General features: G+C 41.8%; 1 non-coding gene and 1 pseudogene across 1 annotated transcript; both read left to right on the forward strand.

The window, feature by feature from the left end:
* Positions 1–13,722: 13,722 nt before the first annotated feature.
* LOC135268529 (U6 spliceosomal RNA) lies at positions 13,723–13,826 on the forward strand. Its single transcript, XR_010336842.1, has one exon. It is a non-coding gene; the product is annotated as a U6 spliceosomal RNA (small nuclear RNA).
* Positions 13,827–18,857: 5,031 nt separating this feature from the next.
* Positions 18,858–18,948, forward strand: LOC135268429 (small nucleolar RNA U3; annotated as a pseudogene).
* Positions 18,949–19,035: the final 87 nt, after the last annotated feature.

Consider the following 19,035-nt stretch of genomic DNA (forward strand, 5'->3'; position numbering starts at 1 on the left):
CCCAGCAATAATTTTTTTTTTTTTTTTTTTTTTTTTTTTTTTTAGACAGAGTCTCACTCTGTTACCCAGGCTGGGGTACAGTGGCACAATCTCAGCTCACTGCAACCTCCGCCTCCCAGGTTCAAGTGATTCTACTGCCTCAGCCTCCTGAGTCGCTGGGATTACAGGCATACACCACCACATCTGGCTAATTTTTATATTTTTAGCAGAGAAGGGGTTTTACCATGTTGGCCAGGATGATCTTGAACTCCTGACCTCAGGTGATCCTCCTGCCTCGGCCTCCCAAAGTGCTGGGATTACAGGAGTGAGCCACTGCGCCTGGCCCAGCAATAATATTTTCTATATTCTCAAAGCTTTGCTTTCCATTGTTTTTTTCCTATATGTACTTCTGTATTGGTCAGAGTTCTCCAGGGAAATAGAACTAATGCAGTGTGTGTTGTGGGAAGGGGGAGCAGTGGGAGGGTGTGTGGGGGCGGTGGAGAAAAAGGGGAATTCAGTTTAAGGAGTTGGCTCACATGATTGTGCAGGCTGGCAAGTCCAAAATCTGCAGGGTAGGCTCACAGACTGGAGACCCAGGGAAGACTGGCTGATGCAGCTCCAGTCCAAAGGCAGCCTAGAGGCAGAATTTGTTTCTTTTAGGGTCATCAGTCTCTGAAGGCTCTTAAGGCCTTCAACTGATTGGATCAGCCCACGTGATGGAGTGTAGTCTGCTTTACTTAAAGTCTACTAATTTAAATGTTATTCTCATCTAAAAACGCCTTCACAGCAACATCTAGATTGGTGTTTGACCAAATACCTATGTATCATGGCCTATCCAAGTTGACACACAAAATCAACGATTGTAGCTTTAAAAAAAAAAAAAAAATTAACCATCATGACCTCTCTCCCAGATTCCCTGTTCGTGAATATGGCCTTCTGCATTCCTGCCCTGCTGGAACATCCTGAGCTTCTCCTCAGTGCTCTCTGGAATGCTTTCTTTTCATTCACTTACCCCCATTTTGGTGGAACATACTCTCCAATAGCTTCCAGTGCACAGAAAGTGAATTTTCAAAGCCACTGTATGTTGCAAAATATTTTTTCTTTTTTTCAATTTTTTTTTTCTTTGCCAAGTTGCCTGGAAGAAAAATTCAAAATATTTTTATTCTTCCCTCACACTTAACTGCCATGGATCACTCCAGAATCGTAGCTCACTCTAGCAGCTCTGAGTTGAGGATACTTTTCCCTTGGAATTTTGGAAGCATTAAGCCATTTTCTTCTTGTTTTCTGAAGCTCATGCTTTTGAACAAACCAATGAAATTCTGATTTCCCACCTTTTGCTTATAACTTCCTTTTTCTCTCTGAGAGTTTAAGAATGTTTCCTCTTGATTCCCAGTGTCCTTAATTTTCACAGTGACATGTCCAGGGTAGGTCTTTTTTCACTTACTATGTTGAGCACTCAGTAGAATTTTCATTCTGGAATCTCATGTCCATCAAGAAAATACCTTGTATCACTTTATTAATTTCTTTTTTCCACTTTCAATGATTTCTTTTTCTGACAGCTTTTAAGTTTAGCTGAGTGGACTTTCTGCCCTGATCCTCTACATTTGTTTTCTGTTTTTCTTCCCTTTGACTTTTTTTCTTTTTTCTGAGATGCAGTCGTGCTCTGTCACCCAGGCTGGAGTGCAGTGGTGCGATCTTGGCTCACTGCAACCTCTGTCTCCCGGATTCAAGTGATTCTTCTGCCTCAGCCTCCCTAGTAGCTGGGATTACAGGCGCCCACCACCACACCCACCTAATTTTTGTATTTTTAGTACAGACAGGGTTTCTCCATGTTGTTCAGGCTGGTCTTGAACTCTCAACCTCAGGTGATCCACCATCCTCGGCCTCCCAGGCTGCTGGGATTACAGAAATGAGCTACTGCACCTGGCCAACTTTTTTTTTTTTTTTTTTTTTTTTTTAAGACAAAGTCTCTCTCTGTCACCCAGACTGGAGTGCAGTGGCATGATCTTGGCTCACTGCAACCTCTGCTTCCCAGGTTCAAGCGATTCTCCTGCCTCAGCCTCCTGAGTACCTGGAATTACAGGCATGAGCCACCATGCCCAGCTAATTTTTGTATTTTTAGCAGAGTTGGGGTTTTACCATGTTGGTCAGGCTGGTCTCGAACTCCTGGCCTCATGATCTGCCCGCCTTGGCCTCCCAAAGTGTTGGGATTACAGGCGTGAGCCACATGCCTGGCTTTCCCTGTTCTTTATGTCCCTAAATTCAGAACTTTTCCAAATCCAAAGCTTTGGTTATTCAGTTTCCCAAGAGAGCAACGCTCAGCTCTCCTACAGGTAAGGGAGGAACTACTGTTTTATGAATGGATGGGGAAAATGACCCAACTGCTCAGCCCTTCGACATTCAGCCAGTGCTTTAGTTTCATTTCAGTGTTTTCTTCACGGCACTTGAGAAATCCAGGCACTAAGTCTGTGAGCCAACCGGCTTTATTCTCTTCCGTATCTATCTCTGCTTAGGTTGTAACATTCTCCGCTGTAAGTTGGCTCCTCTAGTGTCTACTTTGTCTTTCAAAAACTCATTGAAATCTTTCTTCCGCTCTGACCCTCTAACGTCTTTTTGGAAGAGCTTTAACACCATTTAAAAAAAAATTAGACTCAAGGGGCACATGTGCAGGTTTGTTACATATGCAGATATATGGCATGATGCTGCAGTTTGGGCTTCTATTGATCCCATCACCCAGGTAGTGAACATAGTACCCGATAGGCAGTTTTTCAGCCCTTTCCTCCCTCCCACCCTCTCCTCTTTTGGGGTCCTCAGTGTCTATTGCTGTCATTTATTTATTTATTTTTTTGAGATGGAATCTCACTCTGTCACCCAGGCTGGAGTGCAGTGGTGCAATCTTGGCTCACTGCAGCCTCTGCCTTTTGGGTTCAAGCAATTTCTGGCTAACTTTTGTATTTTTGGTAGAGATGGGGTTTCACCATATTGGTCAGGCTGGTCTCGAACTCCTAACCTCAGGTGATCCACCTGCCTTGGCCTCCCGAGGTGCTGGGATTACAGGCATGAGCCACTGCGCCCAGCCTGTTCCTATCCTCTTAGTGTCCATGTGTACTCTACGTTTAGCTCCCACTTTTAAGTGAGAATATGCAGTATTTGGTTTCTGTTTCTGCATTCGTTCATTTATAATAATGGCCTCCAGCTGCATCCATGCAGCTGCAAAGAACATAATTTAATTATTTTTTATGGCTGTATAGTATTAAAAAATACAATCCACCATTGATGGGCACTTGGGTTGATGACATGTCTTTGCTACTGTGAATAGTGCTGCCATAAACATATGAGTGCAGGTGTCTTTTTGGTAGAAAAATTTATTTTCCTTTGGTTATATACCCAGTAATGAGACTGCTGGGTCAAATGGTAATTCTAGTTTTAGTTCTTTGAGAAGTCTCCAAACTGCTTTCTGCAAAAGCCGAACTAATTTACATTCCTCTCATCAGTGTATAAACATTCTCTTTTCTCTGCAACCTTCCCAACATCTGTTATTTTCTGACTTTTTAATGATAGCCATTCTGACTGGTGTGAGATTGTATCTCATTGTGGGTTTTCTTTGTTTTTTGGGTTTTGTTTTGTTTTTGTAGAGATTGAATTTCGCTATGTTGACCAGGCAGGTCTCTAACTCCTGACCTCAAGTGATCCACTTACTTTGGCCTCCCAAAGTGCTGGGATTACAGGAGTGAGCCACCACACCCGGCCTGTATGTCTTCTTTTGAGAAGTGTCTGTTTATGTCCTTTGTCCACTCTTTAATGGGGTTATTTGGTTTTTTTCTGGTTGGTTTAAGTTCCTAGATTCTGGATATTTGTCATTAGGTGAATAGTTTGCAAATATTTTCTCTCACTCTATAGGTTATCTGTTTGCTGTTAATTTTTTTTTCCTGTGCAGTTTAATTAGATCCTAATTATCAATTTTTATTTTTATTGCATTTGCTTTTGAGAACTTAGTCATAAATTCTTTGTCTAGGCCAATTTCCAGAAGAGTATTTCCTAGGTTTTATTCTAGGATTTTTATAGTTTGAGATCTTATATTTAAGTCTTTAATCCATCTTGAGTTAATTATTGTGTATGGTGATCGGTAAGGGTCCAGTTTCATTATTCTTCATATGATTAGCCAGTTTTCCCAGCACCATTTATTAAATAGGGTATCCTTTTCCCCAGTGATTATTTTTGTTGATTTTGTGAAAGATCAATTCGTTGTGGGTGTGTCGCTTTTTTTCTGTGTTCTCTATTCTGTTCCATTGGTTTGTGTGTCTATTTTTGTACCAGTACCATGCAGTTTTAGTTACTAGTTCGAGGCTGCAGTGAGTTATGATCATGCTACTGTACAGTCTGGGCAACAGAGCAAGACTCTGTCTCAAAAAGACGTTGGAAATGTGATTGGAATAACATTGAATCTGTAGACTGCTTTGGGCTATATGGACATTTTAACAATATTGAGTCTTCCAATCCATGAGCATGCAATGGTTTTTCCATTCTTTTGTGTTGTCTCCGATTTCTTTCAAGCAGTGTTTTGTAGTTCTCCTTGTAGAGGTCTTTTGCCTCCTTGGTTAGATGTATTCTGAAGTATTTTATTTTATTTTATTTTATTTTATTTTATTTTATTTTATTTTATTTTATTTTATTTTATTATTGTGGCTATTGTAAAAGGGATTTCATTCTTGATTTGGTTCTCAGCTTGAATGTTATTGGTGCTACTGATTTTTGTATGTTAATTTTGTATTCTGAGACTTTACTAAAGTTGTTTGTCATGTCTAGGAGTCCTTTGGTGGTGTCTTTAGGGCTTTCTGGGTATCAAATCATATCATCAGTGGAGAGAGATAGTTTGACTTCCTCTTTTCCAATGTGGATTCCCTTTATTTTTTTCTCTTGCCGACTGCTCTGGCTAGGACTTCAAGTACTATGTGGAATAGGAGTGGTGACAGTGGGCATCCTTGTCTTGTTCCGGTTCTTAGGGGGAATGCCTCTACCTTTTGCCTGTTCAAGGTGGTGCCTAACACTAGTTTACACCGTTTTATGGTTACTCCAGCAGGGTTTCGGGAAGGAGGGGAAATAGATGTGTGTGGACAATCGGTCATTTTTAACCAGAAGTTCTAACTAGGCAGGTTTTCATGAGGAAACAGAGGGTGGGGCTTTATCTGGGAAGAGGGCTCAGATGGTGCATGGGAGGGCTGGGCATACTGGGCAGCTTGAAAGTATAGAGGCCCTGGGTAGAGCTGAGAAAGGTGCATTCCAAGGATCTGCAGAGACGAAACCCAAGAAGGCTGGAGCAGCCTTCAAGGGGCACTCGTAGCTTTGCTCTAGGTAACCCTGCTTGAACCAACCATCATACCTATGGTCAATTTAATACCTACCTTTTCTAAACTAAGCACCAGGATCAAAGAGCGATAAATGTTCTTCCTATCTAACCTGTATACCCCCTTCCTTTCCTTGTCACTTTTTGTTGATTTCCCCTCATTTTGCAGGGTCTTTGGCAGAAGTTGGGGTCATTTCATTATTTTCTAAATATATGTTAGTAGGCCTGATCTCACATAGACATATCTTCATATTCGAAAATAGGTATTTGCTCTCAGGGAAACTGTCAAATAAAACTGTATGATCACTGGGTGTGGCACAAGTCTGTAATTCCAGCACTTTGGGAGGCCAAGGCAGGCGGATCACTTGGGAGTTCAAGACCAGCCAGGCCAACGATGGTGAAACCGTGTCTGTACTAAAAGTACAAAAATTAACCAGGTGTGGTGATGCATGCCTGTTATCCCAACTACTCAGGAGGCTGAGGCAGGGGAATTGCTTGAACCCTGGAGGCGGTGGTTGCACTGCGCCGAGATCACGCCACTGCAGTCTAGCCTGGGCGACAGAGTGAGACTTCGTCACACACACAAAAGAATTGTATGATCAGAAGGAACTTAAACTGTTGTTTAGCTTATATTTCTGTGTCTTAAGATGAAAGTATACTTAGGAAGTGACTTCATGTGCTCATTCACAACTGTTGAGAGATGGGGAAACGGAGGGACAGAGCTGGAAATGGCATTACAAGACTTCTGTTGGCATCCCTGCTCTCACATTGCCTGGAAATGAGCTAATGGCTGAGATCCTCAGCTTCTTTGTCCATAAGATTGCACAAATACTTGCCCTGCCCATTTTGTCAGGTTGTCGTAAAATCAAATGTAATTTAGATGAAGATATTTCTTAATTGTATGCTATGCTGGTGTATTTATAGATAAGTTAATGGTGTTTTCCAGGAACTTTGCAAGGTGTAATATGGAATGTGCAGTTAAAAGTTGTACAGTCTCTGACCTTATGAAACTTACAATTTAGTAACATCCCTTTAGAGAAGAGAGAAAAACAACAGACAAAAATCTGGTTTCATTTTTTTAACGTTGGAATTTCCTTTTCAAACTTGAAATAACTCCGTGCATACTTCTCTGATTCATGCCTACTGCCATTAACTCTATTTTGTTTTTTTCTTTTACCTATGTACAGCACATTATATCCGGACTAAATTGTACTTCTAACAGTTTTCAGGAGTTGCTCTAATCTGCCAATGAAGGCTTAAAAAATTAAATGTGGTAGAAACAACCCAAATGTTTATACATGGATAACTGGATAAACTAAGTGTGGTATGTACATTCAATGGGATATTATTCAACCTTAATAAGGAAGAAAATTCTGATACATGCTACAAGCACGGATGGACCTCAAGGACATTATGTTAAGTGATATTTGCCAGTCACAAAGACACAAATACTGTATGATTCCAGTTATATGAGGTACATGGAGACATAAACCAGAATGATGATTGTCAGGGGCTGAGAGGAAAGGGGAGTTATTTAATGGACAGAGTTTCAGTTTTGCAAATAAAAGGAGTTCTGAAGATAGACGATGTAGATGGTTGCAGAACAGTGTGAATGTACTCAATATTACTGAACTTAAAAATGTTTAAGATAGGAAGTTTTATGTGATTTTTATTTTTCCAAGTTTTTTTAAAAAATAAAAGGAATGGAGAACTGATACACGCTACAACATGGGTGAGCTTTAAATACATTCTGCTCAATGAAATGAGCCAGATGCAAAAGATCACATGTTATACAATCCACTTATACGAGATACCTAGAATAGGCAAATTCATACAGGCAGAAGGTAGAATCATGGTTCCCAGGGGCTGGGGATAAAGGGGAAGTGGGGGATTGAGAGTTATTATTAATGGGTACAGAGTTTCAGTTTGGGTTGATGAAAAGGTTCTGGAGATGGATGTTGGTGATGGTTGTATGTCAATGTGAATGTAATTACTGCCACTGCACTGCCACTTAAAAATGCTTAAAAGAGTAAATTTTATGTTGTGTATGTCTTACCATAATAAAAAATGAAGAAAAACTAAGAAATAAATGAAATCAAGTGACCAGGTACAGTGGCTCATGGCCTGTAATCCCAGCACTTTGGGAGGCCCAGGTAGGAGGATCACCTGAGATCAGGAGTTTGAGACCAGCCTGGCCAACATGGCAAAACCCCATCTTGACTAAAAATTCAAAACTTAGCCGGGTGTGATGTTGAGCGCCTGTAATCCCAGCTACTCGGGATGCTGAGACAGGAGAATTGCTTGAACCCAGGAGACGGAGGTTGTAGTGAGCCGGGATCACGCCACTGCACTTCAGCCTGGGAGACAGAGCGAGACTCTGTCTCAAAAAAAACAACAAAAAAAAAAAGAAAAGAAAATGAAGTGTTCATGCTTCTCTGGAGTCTTACACATCTGCCACACAACAGTAGACACTCAGTACACTTGTAGGATGTGTTGAATTGCATTGGATTCCTACATAGCAGCTCTTCAAGTGATTTCAAGGTTGAAATTATTCTGAAGCTTGAGTTTTCTGGACAAAATTTGAAGGAATTAAAGAAAAGGTGACTAAAATTGCTTTCAAGAAATCCTAAGTTCCAAATATTACATTAAAGAAAATGGCAAAGTTACGGGGACTACACTTTCAAAAGGAGAGTTCATCTCAGTTGAATTATATTCCTAGCCTTCTAAATGACTGGAATTTTTGGTAAATGACAGCCCTTCCACTGGGAGGGATCTTGGGCAATCATCTGATCCAGCCCATGCCTTCAGGCTGGTAAGAGATCATCAGCTCATTTTTCAGATTAAGCAATCCTACTGCCCAGAGAGGTAAAGCCACCTGTCTCAAGTCACACAGCAAGTGGGGGACTGGCATCCAGACTTCAGGGCTCCTGCCTCCCAAGACCTGTGCTTTTTTTCTGTTGTCATGCTCTGTTTTACGTAACTTCTCTGGATCTCTATTTTTCTACCACATTCTAGAGTTAAAATATTAGCCATTCTCTAATCATTGTGCAAAAATTCTTTGAGTGTCCCAGGCAGTTGCTTATCTAGGTAAAGGTGAGTGATCAAAACGCTTTTACAGGGGAGATGTAGTCGTTATCTGGAATCCAGGCCTAGATTCAGAGTATAAACACAGAAATCTGAGCATGTGATCTGGATGAACTGGTTAATCTTTCTAAATCTCAGGTTCTTCATCTGTTTCAAAACATGCCCAACTAAAATATTTTGGGGAGAGTTGAATGAAATTTGTATATGTATTTTGTAGAGCATAAAGCAATGGTGTGGCCCAGTGAGTCTTGGGGGCCCCCAGACCCTTGCAGGAAGTTTCCAAGATCAGAAGTTTTTTTTGTTGTTGTTGTTTTGAGACAGAGTCTCACTCTGTTGCCCAGGCTGGAGTGCAGTGGCGCAATCTCAGCTCATTGCAACTTCTACCTCCTGGGTTCAAGTCATTCTCTTGCCTCAGCCTCCCAAGTAGCTGAGCTTACAGGCACACACCCCCATGCTTGGCTAATTTTTTGTATTTTTAGTAGAGACGGGGTTTCACCATGTTGGCCAGGCTGGTCTTGAACTCCTGATCTCAAGTGATCCACCTGTCTCAGACAAGGGCTCCCTCTGTCACCCCAGCTGGAGTACAGTGGTGTGATCACAGCCCACTGCAGCCTTGACTTCCCCAGGCTTAGGTGATCCTTCCACCCTAGCCTCCCAAGTAGATGGGACTACAAGTGTGCACCACCACACTTGGCTAACTTTTGTATATTTTGTAGAGATAGGGTCTTGTCATGTTGCCTAGGCTGGTCTCAAACTCCTGGGCTCAAACAATCTGGGCTCAAGCAATCCCGCCTGGACCTTCAAGTGCTGGAATTACAGGTATTAGCCGCTGCACCTGGCCCCAAGATGTTATTTGCCTTTCTTTTTATTTTATTATTTATTTTTTTGAGACAGAGTCTCACTCTGTTGCCCCAACTGGAGTTCAGTAGCATGATCATGGCTCACTGCAGCCTCAACCTCCTAGGCTCATGTGATCCTCCCACCTCAGCCTCCTAAGTAGCTGGTACCACAGGCAAGTGCCACCACGCCCAGCTAATTTTTTGTAGTTTTTGTAGACACGGGGTCTTGCTATCTTGCCCAGTCTGGTCTCAACTGCTGGACTAAAGTGATCCTCCTGCCTCAGCCTCCCAAAGTTCTGGGACTGTACATGTGAGCCCCTGCACCTGGCCTATTTGCCTTTCTGCACAAGTATGCAACGGAGTTTCCAGAGTTATGAGACATGTGATATTTGTAACAGATTGAATGCAGAAGGAGATAGAAGATATCCAACTGTCTTCTAATAGGTCAGAAATTCAAGAGATTTGCAAATATGTTAAACATTGTTACTTTACTCATTAATTCTTTTGGAGGTAAACTATTTTCCATAAAAATGTTATTTATGTTAAAATGTAATGTGTTGTTACTGTTGTTTTAGATTAATAATCTAAAAACTGTTTTTAAAAATTTTTTTCAATTCTCATTTCTGATATGGTACATGTTGTTAGATTTAACTGCATAAACAAAATTCTTTGAGGCTCTCAAGAGTGTAAACTGATCTTGAGACCAAAAAAATTAAGCACTGCTGCTATAAGGTACCATATAAATAGTACATATTTTTACTTTATACCATTGATTTTTAAAAAGCATCACGTTATTAAAAAGGGTGTGTGCTTCTTATAGAAAATTTAGAAAATTGTAGAGAAATATAAAAAAGGAAATAAATATTATCTGTAATCCCATCATGTGAAGAACATGGTACTTTTTTTTGTTTTGTTTTTTTTGGCAGATGGAGTCTCATTCTGTCATCCAGGCTGGAGTACAGTGGTGTGATCTTGGCTCACTGTGACCTCCGCCTCCCAGGTTCAAGCAATTCTCCTGCCTCAACCTCCTGAGTAGCTGGGATTACAGGTGCACACCACCACGCCCAGCTAATTTTTGTATTTTTAGTAGAGATGGTACTGGTCTCAAACTCCTGACCTCAAGTGACCACCGCCTTGGCCTCCCAAAGTACTGAGATTGCAGCTGTGAGCCACTGCACCCAGCCAAGATACCATTTTTAAAGCATTTTTCTTCCTATTCTTTGATTGTAAACACCTAACCTGTAATTGAACCAGGCTTCAGAGTTTAAATTAGGGTGACATTAGAAGTTTAGAGTGTATTTTGCTGGCTCTAGGATCCACCTTCAGGACCTCAGCTCTGTTCCAGGTTTTTTAAATTGTGTCTTCAGTGGATACCTATGTGCTTGTCGATGAGTCTTCTCAGTTACCACGTAGCATCCACCATGTTCTTCTTCTACTGTTGTAACCCTCTTTGGTGATGTTGGTTGCTAAGGTTTACTGGCTTGCCAAAGGAGATACCTCAGTTACCACTGGTGGTGCCACCTCCTATGGGCTGTGCTGGGTGCCTCCACTGCTGATAGGTGGGAGCTTGGACTATGGGAGTGGTGGGTGCTGTGTCTATTGGAATCAGTCCTGGTATCCCAAAGACTTGCCGTGGGCAGGGCCTCCCTCCCATTGATTGAAATGTTGTCATATAGGTACTGATAGTGTGCAGTTTCACTTTAAACACCTCTTTTTCCTTGTCTTCCTCCCTTTCATTCTTGTGTCTTTCTAGTCCTGAGACAGAAGCCCATGGAAGGCAGGAGATGGGACAGTTTACACTCAGGGCACTGAATATCATCAGAAACAGCCCTCTCCTTTGATAATGAAGGTTTAATATTTTAGTACTTAGAGCCAGGTGCGGTGGTTCATGCCTGTAATCCTGGCACTTTGGGTGGCTGACATGGGTGGATCACTTGAGGTCAGGAGTTTGAAACCAGCCTGGCCAACAAGGAGAAATCCCGTCTCTACTAAAAATACAAAAAAATTAGCCGGATGTGGTGGTGGACGCCTGTAATCCCAGCTACTTGGGAGGCTGAGGCAGGAGAATTGCTTGAACCCGGGAGGTGGAAGTTGCAGTGAGCTGAGATCCCACCACTGCACTCCAGCCTGGGCAACCCAGCGAGACTCTGTCTCAAAAAAACAAAAACAAAAACTTTAGTACTTAGTACTTTATAGCACCAGTTCTCAAACTTTTTTGGTCTCAGGACCAGTTTTTACTCTTAAAAATTCATGAGGACCAATTAGCTGGGCGTGGTGGCGCATGTCTGTAGTGCCAGCTACTCAGGAGGCTGAGGCAGGAGAATTGCTTAAACCCAGGACGTGGAGGTCGCAGCGAGCCGAGATCACATCACCGCACTTCAGTCTGGCGACAGAGTGAGACTTAATCTAAAAAAAAAAAAAAAATATTCATGAGGACTTCAAAAGCTTTTACTTATATGGCTTTATCTATATTTACTGTGCTAGAAATTAGAAAAAATAATTTGAAATATTAATTCATCTCAAGTAACAGTAACAACCCATTATATTATAAATCATATTTGTATGAAAAATAGCCAGGGCTGTGTAACTTATTCCCTCATGGAAATGGTAGGATCATATAGCTTTGTTTGGTCATGGTTTTTAAGTTTTAAAAAGTTGGTGTTGATTTCCCAGTTTGCAAAATTATTTAAGAAATTGAATCAATTCTGATTTTAGCTGCGTTTTTATTATAGGATACCCCATTTTTTTGTCTTTTAGCACAAAACAGAAGGACAGCAAAGTATATACAGGAAATTGGAAATAATCTACCACTACGAGTTTGGGAGCTTGTTTTCTGTTTTCCTTTTTGGGGGTTGACTGTTGGGTTCATGGTCCCTGAATTTGATGTTGCATATATATATGTTAGTCATAGTTTCTATGGGTAAAACAGTTCTCAAGTCTTATAATTAAATATTTTAACGTTTCACAATATTTTCCAAAGAGGACCATGACATTCAGGAACATTCCCACAATCAACTAGGGATTTTCACAGTCAACCAGGCTTGTCTTGTCTGCCCAGAGATTTAGAAAGAGAACACTTCTTGTTTCTCAGAAAAGGTACAGCTCAGAATCCGATTTAAGATGATGTAGTGTGGTCTTTAGCACTGAAGTAAATTATACAGAACTTGTAGAAACTCCATATGAGAGCCACAAATGGCTTCCAAATTGAGAAACCTTAAAGGCAAAATCCAAAGTTCAGTTTTACCCAACACAGAAAAGTGATCTCTGAGCGTTACCTTGATTACCTGCTTTAGCAACTGCATGCGCTGGGTGAGTAAACTGAGGCCTACAATGACTGCTCCCTGTGTCCTGCACATTGATTCCAGTGAGACATTACAGAGAATTTTCCAATTTTAAGCAGTGTCAGACAAGTCGCTTTTGATGCCCACTTCACTTTCATTGAAGCATCATTGAAAAGGTAAGTGGTTTACTTTGAAGTCTGGACGAGATGCAGGCTTACCTAGATTATTAAGAGTGTGGGAAGTGTGTTAGTAGATCTCTAATAGGGGTAAGTTGAAGATACCCAGTTCTAAGGAATGAAAGCATAAAAGATATTTGTTGGGTCACATAACTGAAACAGAGAGGATTGGAGCTGGCCTCGGGCTTGCCTGTATTCAGTGCTCTCTCCTTCCTTCCTTTTGTCCATCTCTCTCTCTTGTCTCCATTCTCTCAGATTGTGCCGTGTGCAGCAGAGATGACCATCAGCAAGACTGAGGTCAGGCTTACAATTTAGCATCTGAGATGAAAGAGCAATTCCTCCACCTCTAATTTGGAAAATTCCAGGGAAAGACTGAATAGGTCAGGCTCCATGTCAGAAGGGACAGAACGTTCTAATGGACAGCCTCGGGGGAAAAACAATTTCCTAAAAAATGGTGAGGTAAGGAGGCAGGGGAATGTTGACACCAGCAGGGATCAGAATGTTAGATAGACATACTCTCCCACGAAGGAAATGACTTTTAACATCATTCTTCTCCAGTTCATATTTTTCCTTTGACCTATGTCAGTTTGCTGATGCCAAAAGTTTGGTGACACAATCTTGTAAACATCAAGCTATTTATCTCTCTGTGCCTCAGTTTCCTTATACTGATTTCTTTTCTTTTCTTTTTATTTTTTGAGATGGAGTTTTGCTTTTGTTGCCCAGTCTGGAGTGAAATGGTGAGATCTTGGCTCACCGCAACCCCCACCTTCCAGGTTCAAGTGATTCTCCTGCCTCAGCCTCCCGAGTAACTGGGATTGTAGGCATGTGCCACCATACCCAGCTAATTTAGTATTTTTAGTAGAGACCAGGTTTCTCCATGTTGGTCAGGCCTGGCCTCAAACTCCCAACCTCAGGTGATCTGCCCCCATCAGCCTCCCAAAGTGCTGGGATTACAGGCGTGAGCCACTGTGCCCAGCTATCTTGTACTAATTTCATACTCATATAGCTTAATGATACCAGTACTCCCTTCAGCACCTACACTAAAATTGGAAAGATACAGAGAAAACTATCATGGCTCCTGTGCAAGGACGGTATGCAAGTCAGTGAAGTATTCCATATATTTCTTAATATATTTAGTAGCAGAGTACGATGACTCTAGTTAATAACAATGTATTGTATATTTCAAAATAGCTAGAAGAGAGGATTTGAAATGCTCCCAACACATGAAATAGTAAATACTCAAGGTGATGGACACTCCAAATACTCTGACTTGATCGTTACACATTCTATGCATATAGCCAAAATATCATACATACCCAACAAATTTGTACAACTAAAATTGATACTATATTTTATGAAGTGGTTGTGAGGACTAAATGGGAAAATGCCAGATACACAATAAATGGACAATAAAAGTCCACAGGAGAATGGCCAGGCACAGTGGCTCATGCTTGTAATCCCAGCACTTTGGGAGGCCAAGGCGGGTGGATCACCTTAAATCAGGAGTTCAAGACCAGCCTGGACAACATGGTGAAACCCTGTCTTTATTAAACATACAAAAATTAGCTGGGCATGGTGGCACATGCCTGTAGTCCCAGCTACTTGGGAGGCTGAGGCACAATAATTGTTTGAACCCAGGAGGTGAAGGTTGCAGTGAGCCAAGATTGTACCACTGCACTCCAGTCTGAGTGACAGAGCGAGACTCTCTCAAAAAAAAAAAAAAAAAAAAAGTCCACAGTAGAAGAACTGGGCACTGGGCAAATGGGTGAAACTAGGGCCTGGAATATCCATTGAGCTAGGGTAGATACCAGGAGGACAGAACTGTAGGTGTAGACATTCATCATTAGGTAAAACAAGGTATCTGTAGGCTATGAATTGGAAACCATAGGCAATAGCCTAGGCAAACTTGTCAGCCCCGAGGGTCTGGCATGGTTACCCCAAACCAGAGGCAGCACAATACTCCTCCCTCCTGGGTTCCCGAACATGTAAAAATACAAAGGTGTCGTGAGTTATGGTTGATACTGTGATGGGATGTTGCTGGCATCTTGCGTCTGGGAATTCTGTGCATGGGACAGTCTGACCCAAATAATTATCCTGCCTAAAATGCCTAAAGCACCACTATTGATGAAAAAAAACCAGAATGATCTCAATAGGCAGGCCCCAGAGTGTCAGGGAATGCAAGAGCAGAGATACTGAGAAATCCAATCATTAGTAGTTGAGGTCAGTTACCAAGTAATAGGGCCTCTAGCTTTAGGCAGGATTCCTAAGGAGGAGGGGAAAGTGTGACGTAGAACTCGGATTTTGCAGGAGTGGAGACAAAGACTCCAGATGCTGAGCATATAGGGGTCTTCATGCAGTCCCGTGGTCAACAGACATGCCTTTGAGTTCTACCCCAGCTCTGCTACATACTTTACTGTGTGGCATTATTTGTCTGAGCCTTGATCTCCTTCTCCATAAAAGAGGCATAATAAGAATAGTACCTATTTGATAGGGATGCTGTCTGGATTAAGGGTGATAATACAGACAGGTATTTAAGCATGGCACCTGATTCATTGTACGTGTGCAGTCAAGGGAAGCTACTATAATTATTGTTATTAATAACAATGACAGAGATCCAATTAGGAGAATTTGGCCAGGCAAGGTGGCCCATGCCTGTAGTCTCAGCACTTTGGGAGGCCGAGGCAGTGGATCACTGGATCCCAGGAGTTTGAGGCCAGGCTGCACAACACAGTGAGATCGTCTCTACAAAAAAAAATTCAAAATTAGCTGAGTGTGGTGACATGTGACTGTGGTCTCAGCTACTCGGGAGGCTGAGGTGGAAGGATGGGTTGAGCCCAGGAGAAAGAGGCTTCAGTGGGCTGAGATTGCACCACTACACTCCAGTCTGGGTGACAGAGCAAGACCCTGTGTCCAAAAAAAAAACCCAAAAAACAATTAGGAGAATTTGGGTAATAAGTTGGGACCTTGGCCTTAAGAAAGCAAAAATACCCTTACTAGTCTGGGACATCATGTCACAGCTCAATCAGTGTGGAACCAGAGCTTCTCAGCGCCCTCCTGTGTCCGAGCAGGGTTGGTGCTTGGGACCAGGATGGCTGTGATGGTGCCGCTGGAAACCCAGCAGGTCTTCTATGAGGAGAGGGAAAGTGGAAGGTCCCAACTTGGCCATGAAGGAACTGGCAGCCTCGCTGGGGAGCCAGGATGAACAATCATCAGCAGTGAAAAGCAATAGCCCGATGTGGTGGTGGGTACCTGGAGTCCCAGCTGCTTGGGAGGCTGAGTGGGGAGAATGACTTGACCCCAGGAGTTTGAGCCCTCCCTGGGCCACACAGGGAAACTCTATCTCCAAAAAAAGCAAAACAAAACCAAACAAACAAAACAAAAGCAATAGCAAGTGCAATAGGATTACAATTATGCAAATAAAAACAGTATCTTTTGTTGTATGTGCAGGAAAAAACAAAAGTCTGAAAGGATGTGACTGACATGTTAACATTGGAAACCGATGGGAGATGAGAATAGGACTTTTTAAAAAATCCGCTGAGCTCAGTGGCTCACGCCTATAATCCTAGCACTTTGGGAGGCTGAGGAGGGCGGATCACCTGAGGTTGGGAGTTCGAGACCAGCCTTACCAACATGGAGAAACCCTGTCTCTACTGAAAATACAAAATTAGCTGGGTGTGATGGCACATGCCTGTCATCCCAGCTACTTGGGAGGCTGAGGCAAGAGAATTGCTTGAACCTGGGAGGTGGAGGTTGCAGTGAGCCGAGATCATGCCACTGCACTTCGACCTGGGCAACAAGAGCAAAACTCCATCTCAAAAAATATATATATATTAAGCAGGGTATTAAACTTCAGACAGAAGAGGGGTTTGTTCATGAACTGAAAGACAAATGAGAAATCTCAGCATTGCCAAAGGGCTATTAGGGGCCACCCAATGCAACTAAGGCTGTCCAAGCTTTTTGCCTTCTGGCCTGCTCATCTCTGCCTCCTAAGCCTCATTCCTGAGAGTCTGGACCTTCCTGACAGGTACTGATCCCTGGTTATGTTGTCCAGGATATTGTCACTCCCTGAAACACCCTCTTCCAGTCCTTCATGCCTTGATAAATATCTGTTTGTCTTTCAAAAGGCTCATCAGGCACTATTTAGGTGGATTTCCTCTGATTCTCCTCCCTCCAGCTTAATAGCCTTCTCATTTATATTACTTCTATTTTATACATCAAATTAAATTGCCTTTTTTTTTTTTTTTTTGAGATGGAGTCTCACTTTGTAGCCCAAGCTGGAGTGCAGTGGTGCGATCTTGGCTCACTGCAACCTTTGCCTCTGGGGCTAAAGCAATTCTCCTGCCTCAGCCTCGCAAGTAGCTGGGACTAGAGGAATGTGCCACCACACCCAGTTAATTTTTTTTTTTTTTAATATTTGTGGTAGAGACAGAGTTTCACCATGTTGGCCAGGCTGGTCTCGAACTCCTGACCTCAGGTGATCCACCCACCTCGGCCTCCTAAAGTGCTGAGATCACAGGTGTGAGCCACCATGACCAGCCAAAATTGGCCTTATTTAGTAGCTTTGTTCATCTTTCCTACTAGACTGAACTTCTATAATAGCTTTCATTCTCTCTTGTGTTGCCAAGGCCTAGCAGACTACCTAGAACAAAACAGATGAACTGAACTGACTTGGGCTGTACTGCAAAAGGTTCTAAAAGAAAGAATAGCACTGAGAGTATCTCTAGAAGAAAGAATTATATATTTTTAGGGGCTTAGAACACTCAGAGTTAGTGAGAAATCATTGCTAGGGTTAAGATAGCATTTTGGTATTTCTGGTATAGAGGATGTTGGCTATCTACTGTCTATTCCAGTAAATTTCCTCACTGTAATATCTCTCTATCTCAGGCTGTCTGTCTTCTCTCTCTTGCACACACGAGAGAGAATTATTGCCTGCCGAGTAAATAGTGGGAGAATTAGGATCTACTGTGAATCGTCTGCCTGGGGCCCAATCTGTAACATTACAAAAAGAAAAACATCTGTACTTCCTCGTGAGGTTCTTTTCAATGTCCATTTTAGTTCAAATGTACTTATAACATAAAGCAGGGTCGGGTGGGGGGAGGTTCAGAGACACATCATAGAATATTCATCACATTGCTGGCATTCTGAGAAGAATGGGGCTGGTTAAGTGACTCCCAGGCTGCTCTTACCTATCTGGAGCCGAGAGCATCTAGATTTTGATTGGACCATTGCCAGAACTCATTAGCATAGTGTACCCTGACCTGGAATAGGGAACAGCGTCTGCTCCGAAAATGACCAGAACCTGCTGGGACTTGAACCAGCAATAAGATTTTCACGACACAGTCCTGTCTGCTTCTCCATAAGAAGTCCGAAGGTAAGGAAGCCAGAAATCCCATGGAGAGGCAAATGTAAGGGAGGCGGTAATGACCACTCCATTCCTACAGGGTTTCATTTGCGCAAGTTGCTTTAAAAAAAGTAGTCTTGACAAGTTTAGTTTTTCAATCCTAGAAGAGGAAAACAGAGTTTACTTGTTTAAGGTTGTAATATGGTCTTTCCTTCTTTTTTATTTTTTGTTCTTAACTTTTTAGGGAAATATTAAATTAATGCTCATTCACTTAGCAAAAGTTAATATCGGGAGAAAAATCTAAAAAACCACGTAGTTGTTCTGTGATAAGATTTCCTTTATTATCCTTCTCTTAATCTGAAAACAAAAGAATCGTGTCTGTATTGCCCAGGCTTTATAACAATGTTTTTGATTTTTGAAAATATGAACCTTATTTCCCAAGGTTTTTAAAAAGTAGACCTATTCCAATTAGTTATAACAAAATTTGCACCATCAGAGACAATAGCGTTACTGTTGAGAGGTTAAGTAGTTGGAACTGCTGCTTGACATCTGCGTCTTCTATACCTGTTATTTAAGTCCTTTGAGTTAGAGTCAATCTGCAGCATCATTTCTTCAGTAACACAATGTTTGTTTCCTAAACATAGAACTTTACTTAAAATCCATGAGGATTTTGTCTTGAAAGTCAACGTTCAGTTGGGGAACAGAAACTTCGTGCTCTGCGACCCCTAGGCTGTAGCTCAGTATGGGTATGTGAAACAGACAGGAAGAGTCTCAGATTAGCTTGTTATTTAATGGTCAAGAACTCTATTTCTAAAGATTATACTTTCAGGGATCATTTCTATAGTTTGTTAGTAGAGAAATTTCTCTGGACATGTAGGGCACACAAGAAAAAGAAAAACAAAGAACTTCATTTATATGTCAGGTCAACAGTCTTTTATATACATACACTTTCCTTTAGTAGAGTTCAGTGATTGACAAGTATTAGGATTAT

This window comes from Aotus nancymaae, unplaced genomic scaffold (genome assembly GCF_030222135.1).
Source record: "Aotus nancymaae isolate 86718 unplaced genomic scaffold, 86718_ANA_hifiasm-v0.15.2.pri h1tg000040l, whole genome shotgun sequence".
Lineage (NCBI taxonomy): Eukaryota > Metazoa > Chordata > Mammalia > Primates > Aotidae > Aotus > Aotus nancymaae.